Genomic DNA, 8258 nt, shown 5'->3' on the forward strand with positions numbered 1-8258 from the left:
GAATTCTTTTTAATTCTGAATTTAATACCAAATAAAAAAGGTATTTCCATATATATTGTAGAATACAAAAAAGAAGATTGTACATGAAACTGCAGACCTCTATTGTGAATAGCTTGCCCTTCTTTATAGTATTTAATAAATTCAAAAGCTGTCCTGCTGACTTGTCTGAGTTTCCTTCTTCCCTTGTGACCTGAAAAGTTTCATCAGGAAGCAACCTGCTATAAAGCAAATGAGTAAATGCAATCGTTTCCAAAAACATTCCTCAATGAACAAACATCCTTGCTCTTTGGAGAAGTCAATGTGGCTAAGGTTTTGAGTTTGTCCAGTGACTTAATACAGAAGGATGGTTACCATTTCTAAGACCAAGACCAGTAGGTTAATAGTACAGGTTCCACTTCTTCAAAAGAGAAATTAAGGCCCTGAGAGGCCGGGCCTGCAGACCACAGCAGCAAACTGGGATGAGAATTCTTCAATCGGTTTCTAAATTAATCCTTAGCCATGGCAGTTCTGAGCTGCTGACTTTGCTGCCAAATTGAATGGGACCAATAGGAATAACAGAGGCTTTGGGATAATTCTTTTGAAAAGATTACAACTCTAGTGCAGGAATAAATTAGGATGGCTAGAGAAGAGACTCAGTCGGCTGAGTTGTAAGCTACTTTATTAATAAATCATTGACAACTATGAAACTGTTAACACGTTTAAATGATGCTTACTTTCTGATGAGACCAAGTAATTTAGAGATGCCCTCTAATGACATTGCTATTAATCATTTCCTGTTTAACTGTTCTGTGAAGTCTTGAAGAAGTGGGTGAATAAGTTGCTAACTATTTTTTCTGGCTTGGGGTTGCATTGTTTGTTTAAAAGTTTTATAGCCTTTAAAAAGAATTTGTTAGATTCACTCTAACCAGCTGACCAATTTACATTCATTAGTGCTAGATAAATAACTTTCAAGGTAGGGGAAACTCCATTTGCAAATTCATTTGTTTGATTGCTTTTTAAGATACACCCCCAAAACAAAGCTGTCTCTTTGTAAGGGAGCTATTGTCTTCTGGTTTTGTCTCATCACAATATCACCCCCTTTCAGTTCTCTAGCCTAGGCTGCCTCTTGAATATGGAAAAAATGGGAGACACTTGAGCAGTGTCTGTTTCATTTGGCTTTTTTCCCCTCAGCTCTCCCTCATCTATCCTCACTAGGGCATTGGGTTCTCATCTAGCAGTCTGTGACTCTCATTTTTCAAGATTGGCACCAATAGAAAAGGACCTTATGAGCAGTAGGCTAGATTCTTATCCTATGTAGGTTTTCTCCAAAGAGAGGGAGTGGATGGAGAAAATAAAACAGAGATGAGAAAGAAAATGAAGAAAGATCACACTGCTGGTAATCTTTGGTCTATTTTGGATATTTATAGTCAATCTTTGGATATATTTATAGGAGAGGATTGGAAATTAGGTCAGATTATAAAAGGGAAGGCTGTACTCTAATTTGTGTCTGGAAGATACCATCTTCTCCCCCCCCCCCACACCCACACCATGTATTCTTCAAATGTATTCAAGATAATAGAATCTAAGAATGAGTCATATTCCTTTTTCTGCCATACTCCCTACTACCCACACTTATTATTGCACTCCCAAAGTCCCACTAATGAGCAAACCAAAAAAATTGCTTCAAGTCCACCCTTGATGACTATGTCCATCTTTCTTTTACTCAAGTAAAATGCATCCCTGGGATGCATCCCCCTTGGTCTGCTCTCATGCCCAAAGGGGGATCCCTTTTTTACCCACACACTCTCATGTTGAAAATTTTCCTGTTAAAGGAGTCTGGTTTTGCTGCAGATGTTAATGGGAGCCAAATGGCAGCTGAATGGAGGCCAAGTGATGACCAAGGCAGAATCCGGCTCATTGATGATATCGCATTCTTTTAAACATTTTACTTGAAAAGGAAGGGTAAAACATAACCACACAAAAGTCCCACAATAATGGCTTTAACTTCCAAATGGAAACTGTTTGGGAGTAGAGGCACAGAGGGATTAAAAAGAGTTTAGTAGTCAAAAAAATGCAGTTATTCCTATACTTTCCTTTTCAGGTAAGTTCAAAGGGTGTTACAAATCACATAGAAGAGCACAATCTGTCAGCAGTCTCATTCTGATCACAGATGTACCAATATAAATATATACAAGCATTATTTTAGACATTTCTCTAAACTGAGCTGTGAATGGCCCCCAAAATATTTAGTTTTTTCCCCTCAGATAGTGAATTACTGGTTGAGTCCATTAAAAAAAAGGTGCCAGGATTCTCATAATAGAAACCAAATGTGGTGAGAAAAATCTACTTCCCACTACAGAAATTTCAGAGCAACCTGAGTAAGTAGGTACCCAAGATAAGCAGATAGAGAGGCTAGTGACTGAACTTTCTGGATCTCTTTTGTGTGACATCTAAAGTTAAAGAAGGTTTTTTTGGATGTTCCCTCACTCTAGAAGTTTTTTTTTTAGTATTTGCAAGGCAATGGGGTTAAGTGACTTACCCAAGGTCTTACAGCTAGGTCATTATTAAGTGTCTGAGGTCATATTTGAATTCAGGTCTTCCTGATCCAGGGTTGATGCTCTATCTACTGAGTTACTTAGCTGCTCTCAACACTCTAGAATTTTTTTTAATATTTTTTCCCCAAGAATGATTTAGAAATTCTTTTTGTAGAACAGTAAGACATGTTTGAGAAGTATAAGGGGAAAGAATTAACATAGAAAAAGAAGTGAGGCTCACACAAATTTTGAAGATGGAAAGTGCCTTTTCTCTGAAGAGCTAAATTGGGCTTCCACCTGAATGATCAGGGACCTGAAACCCTGAGTCACTCATTTCCTCATTCAAAGTAGCAATACTCAAGCCAGGATGAAGAAGTAATACTCTATTATTGGGATAGAAATGATGAAAAAAGTGAATAAATCAAATCGATTTCTTTTAGTGGAAGAAACAATATAGACATTTGATTTTGCTGGACCCTATGACTCAAATTAATGATTTATCATTTAACTTCAATAAATATATTCTTTTGTATACATATGTATGAAGATTATTCAAATTATTTCTATCAGTATATATAAACATTATATATGTGCTTTAATATACATACATACATACACACACACACACCCCTTCTATACAAAGAAGATGCTGTTATACTTCTCTCTAGCTCTTTTTCTCTCTCTCTCTCCCTTTTTCCCAATATCTATTTATCTAAACAGGGAAAGGGATAGATAAGGAGCAATGCATGGGGCAAGTAAAAACCTATCAGAGACTATCTGGATAATGATACTTTATGTTACCTACCTCAATGGATTGTTGTAAAAAAAGATCTTTTGCATAGCACAAAGCATTATATAAAGTATATGTGAAACAAACTAAATAACAGATAAATAAATATGTATATAAATCATACATGAGGTTATTAGAAGAACAATATTCTACAGTCATATGAAGAATCCTGATCACTCTCCCAAATTATTTCCTGTTATGTCAATAAGCTATTATAATTTAAAAATTAGCAAGAACTTTTATGAACATCCTATACTTTATTACACATACATTTTACACACACACGCGCACACACACACACACACACACACACACACACGCACACACACAGAGACCTTACTTAACTAAGCTGTGCAGTGGATATAGCATTGGATCAAGAGTCAAGGACACTTGAATTCTAGCTCAAGACACTTACTAGTTGTAAGACCCTTGATACTTGCTGAGTCTTAAAAGATGAATAAGTATAAGTACCATTGTTATTAAATGATTAAAAAGCAGATAAAGTGGATCTACTAAAGATGAGTTGGGGGGATATGTGTGTGTAAAAGATCCCTGAAAGTTTGTTAGAGGAATTCTTCTACTATAAAGAGTGGGATCACCTAGGAGAGTCACTTAACATTCATCTGTCTCAGTTTCTTCATCTCTAATATGAAAATAATAATAGTATATCCCTTCCAAGATTGTTGTGAATAAAATGAAATATTTTTAAAGCACTTCATAAGCCTCAAATCACCAGGTAAATATTAGTTATTGCTACTATTATTATCAATGCTAAGTTGACCATAGGCACAAGAAACATTTTTATAATAGTAATAATAAGCACATATCTAATACTAGGGTGTGAAAATGATACACATATTCCATGCAAATCAGTATGTCAGATTCTCATAATAGTTACCTCAGTGTCTCACAATAATCCTGGGAGATAGGTGTTATTATCCTGATTTTATAGACAAGGAAACTGAAGCTAAGAGGAGCTAAGTGACTTGCCAGGTTGTACAGCTAGTATTTTAAGGTAGAATTCAAACCCAGATCTTCTGACGATAAGACTCTCACCACAACCCTCCAGGGAGCAGATAGGGAAGAAAACAAAAGACTAATTTTTTATATAATAAAATTTTAGGATTGGATACAAATTTCAGTGATCTGTGTTAAACAGATAAATACAAGGTGGCAGTAATAGTTTATTGCTGGGATATTCCAAATCAAGTTGAGTCTTAGATTTAACTTCATACTACCATGAAGTCAGGAATAGAATTCTTTTTTTTTTTTGTAAGGCAAATGGGGTTAAGTGGCTTGTTCAAGGCCACACAGCTAGGTAATTATTAAGTGTCTGAGACCGGATTTGAACCCAGGTACTCCTGACTCCAAGGCCGGTGCTTTATCCACTACACCACTTAGCTACCCCTAGGAATAGAATTCTGAGATAAAATTCGACCTTTTAAACAGTGACTAGCTATTTATCCATATTTTCAAGTTGCATAGCCTCCTTTCCTTTCCCTTTAACTTGTATCCTCTTTTCTTGGCCAAAAACCAAAGTTTAAATTTGCCCATACAAGAATTTGTGTCAAGGTCTCAAGTGTAACAATTATATGGTGAAAAAGTTTCTATTTAACCATTCCAGCTAAATAATAACTTGTCCATGTTCTTCCATTTTATTACCTCTTTAGATTTACACAAATTATCAAAAGAACTTGATGAAGACTTTTCTTTCTTGGCAAATATCTCTATACCTTTCATATCATATTTTGTTCTGTAGTCATTTCTGAGTAAATGACTTGGAACTTGGACACTATCTCTAAAATAACTTCAAAAAAGCTTACCACTGGGAAGTAACTATAGGCAATGGCACCTTCTGAATCATAAAATGGGAATTGTTTTGTTTTGCTTTCACTGAAACATTTCTAGTTATTAGGCAATACAGCCTGTTTCCTTCCTTCCACCCAAGAGTTGTAAGCAAACAATGAAAACTCAGCTCTCTATTCATGTTTGAATTTTGCCTTTGTGTGTCCTGTATATTTTTCTGCTTGGTATAAATGAAGTACTAAACCTAATGGGGTTTTGGACCCATTTCAGCTCTTGTCATCCAATGTCATGCAAACACACTAGAGAACTTTTTTTTAAATAGGTAGAGACTACATCTTTTGGTGTAGAACTTCTTAACCTTTTTTATATGCTGTTCCACTTGGGTAGCATTGTGAAGTCCATGGGTCCCTTCTCAGAAGAATGTTAGGTTTTTTTTTAATTCATACAACAAAATATATAAAATTACAAGGGAAATCAATTATATAAAGATAGTCATACCAAAAAAATTATTTAAAGTCCATGGTACCCCAAGTTAAGAACCCCCCTGATGTAATGTATTTTGGCAGTGTTTATTTATGTCATTTCAAAATGATGCGACTAGTCCCACATTAATTTGTCCATTCAAATAACAATTGGGCCTAAATTCTTCTCTAGTACTCAGTGTCAGTATTTTAAGAGCAATCTTTAAGCAAATTCTTCTGTAGCTAATGTACAATGTCCTTAGCTGCAGGATATCTTTGTGGAAAAAAATATATGTAACTTTTAGACATTCAGAGAAGAGTTCAATAAATGGGTTTGATGCTTACTCAAAATTTAAGACTCCATTAGGAAGTTCAGTTTTACCATGTCACTGCGATACATTTCAGACCATAATCATACCCTTTCCAAATCCCATTTAAAGTAAACCATTTATTTTTTCTACTTTTCCCACAAGTGCTTTAATGTAGGATTTGGATACCTTTCAGAAGAAACCTGTGAGGTAATGCATTTGAGAGACATAACAACATTTATAATGCCTGGAAAAAACTTTTCTTAAATGAATGGGGGGAAAACTTAGCATTGGCAATGTGGATTATGATATTGACAGTGTATTTGTGATCTTTTTAACAGATATGATGAGAGTTTGCTCCCTGTTTCTCCTCAAGGGGACACTATTAAACTTGGGTCAAAAGACCTAGATTAACTCTCAAACACTTAAGAGTTGTATGACCCTAGGCAAGTCACTTGTATTGGAAAGTAGGATTGGAATTTCAAAGTTCAAGATAAAATTTATAGCAATGCTGCTTCTATTCTGGAGATTGTTGGTGAGGGCTGGAGGTCTATTGTTAAGAGGTTACATTGATATCAATTCAGGCAAAGCAAAAGAGCCTATATTTGTACTTGCTGCACATATAATTTTTACAACTCATTAAAAAAAGTACATGATTAGATGTTCATATCCTCTTTCCATCTACAGAAAAGGTTGAAGGTAAGAACCATAACAGTTTCCTTGTATCGCAAATAGGCATCAGCTTTTAGTGAGAGAGAAGGTCATTTTGGTCTCTCTGACTCACTCAATTCCTGGCCTACTGTCACTGAAGGTGGAAACTGCAATATGAACACCTGTCCATGAGGAACTAGACTTAAGATAACCAGATCATTTCACACAGGCCATTGTCCAGCCATCAGATGGTAATTACTTTTGGTCCCCATCAGCCTTGCCTGGATTCTAGCCAGTGGGTTGTGGGTGGAATGGTCTGTATCACATTTCCATTCATCCGAGCCATACAGTCTCCTACTTGCTTGTTTTCAATTACATTGACATGGTGGCTTTGGCACATGGTAAGTAAATAGCAATGTATTCTAAAAGAAAGGTCTGAAAGCCAATATCTGAAATATACTCTTGAGGTTTCAATGAGTACAATGCAATTGGCTCTGAAACTCTGGCATTCTGACCCAAAGTCATAAACTACAATTAATTAGGTTAATTGTACCAACTTTGTAGAATATTTCATTAAAATCATCTATCATACACACACACACACACACACACACACACACATATGTAGCAAGGATGAAAACCTAATAAGTGGTGGAATGTTATTATATCAGAGAAAGAAAAAGAAAGATGGTGTTGGTGGGTGATTTTCCTGTTTCTCAGTATTTCCTATATTTAAAATGAAAACTAAAATTTTGATACAACCTTTAAATTTTAAGAATTCCAAAAAATTTGCTTGAGATATATTTGTTTCCTTTCCCCTTGTACACTTGTGGATCTTGAGTTCCTCAGATCTCACCAAAAATTTTGTGAATAACTTAGAAATTTTCAACATATGTTTTAGATACCTTAATCTTTTTTATTTGAGCCCAAAGTGATTTTAAAACAGTGCTCCTTTTAGAAATTATATACTGCATTATTTGCTAAGATTAACGTAAGTATATCGTGTCTATTCTCTTCGTCTTTCTCCTTCATGGATCAGCAGCTTCATCTTACTTTTGCCTAGCAATTTATCTAAGTTTCAACCACACATCCTGATTCTTGCCTTCTTCCTTTACAAACTTTACATTAGAGAAGATTAGGAAATTTTAAGTTGGAAAAATTCACAAAAGTTCTTCATTACCTTCTTTCTTCATTTAAAATGGAGAAAAAGAATCATTTATCTGCAAAAGTAATTGGTCCTAGCCACACTTAACACTACCCACTTGCTATCCCCTCTTCCCCAATTATAACTCTCCTCAGCATTTACTCTTATCCTAGGCTAAGACTATATGTTCAAAATGCTTAAAACAATTAAATTAACCAAATATTTATTAAACTCCTACCATGTCCAAGGTATCATATAATAAACTTGCAACAGATTGCTATTTGTCAATTGTTTTCAGAGGACCAGTTGAAGCTTTGACTTGTATATGAATTGGATTTAAGTAAGGCAGAGTTACATAAAGTTATCAGCCTCACCCTTCCAAAGACATCAGAGTCCAGTGACAAGACATGTCAGGATGATCTAGGCTTCAGCTTCCCATTCCATCAAAGGAAATCTTAATATACTTGGGATAGATATCATCCTAACTCACTGATAGATCTGAGGTCTGTTGGTTCCCCTTAACCAGATTTAGCCCATCTGCTGAGATAGTTTTACTGGGTTGTGACTACTAATCTCTACAGTTTT

The sequence above is a fragment of the Macrotis lagotis genome, chromosome 7 (assembly GCF_037893015.1).
Source record: "Macrotis lagotis isolate mMagLag1 chromosome 7, bilby.v1.9.chrom.fasta, whole genome shotgun sequence".
In the NCBI taxonomy this organism is placed as follows: Eukaryota; Metazoa; Chordata; class Mammalia; order Peramelemorphia; family Peramelidae; genus Macrotis; species Macrotis lagotis.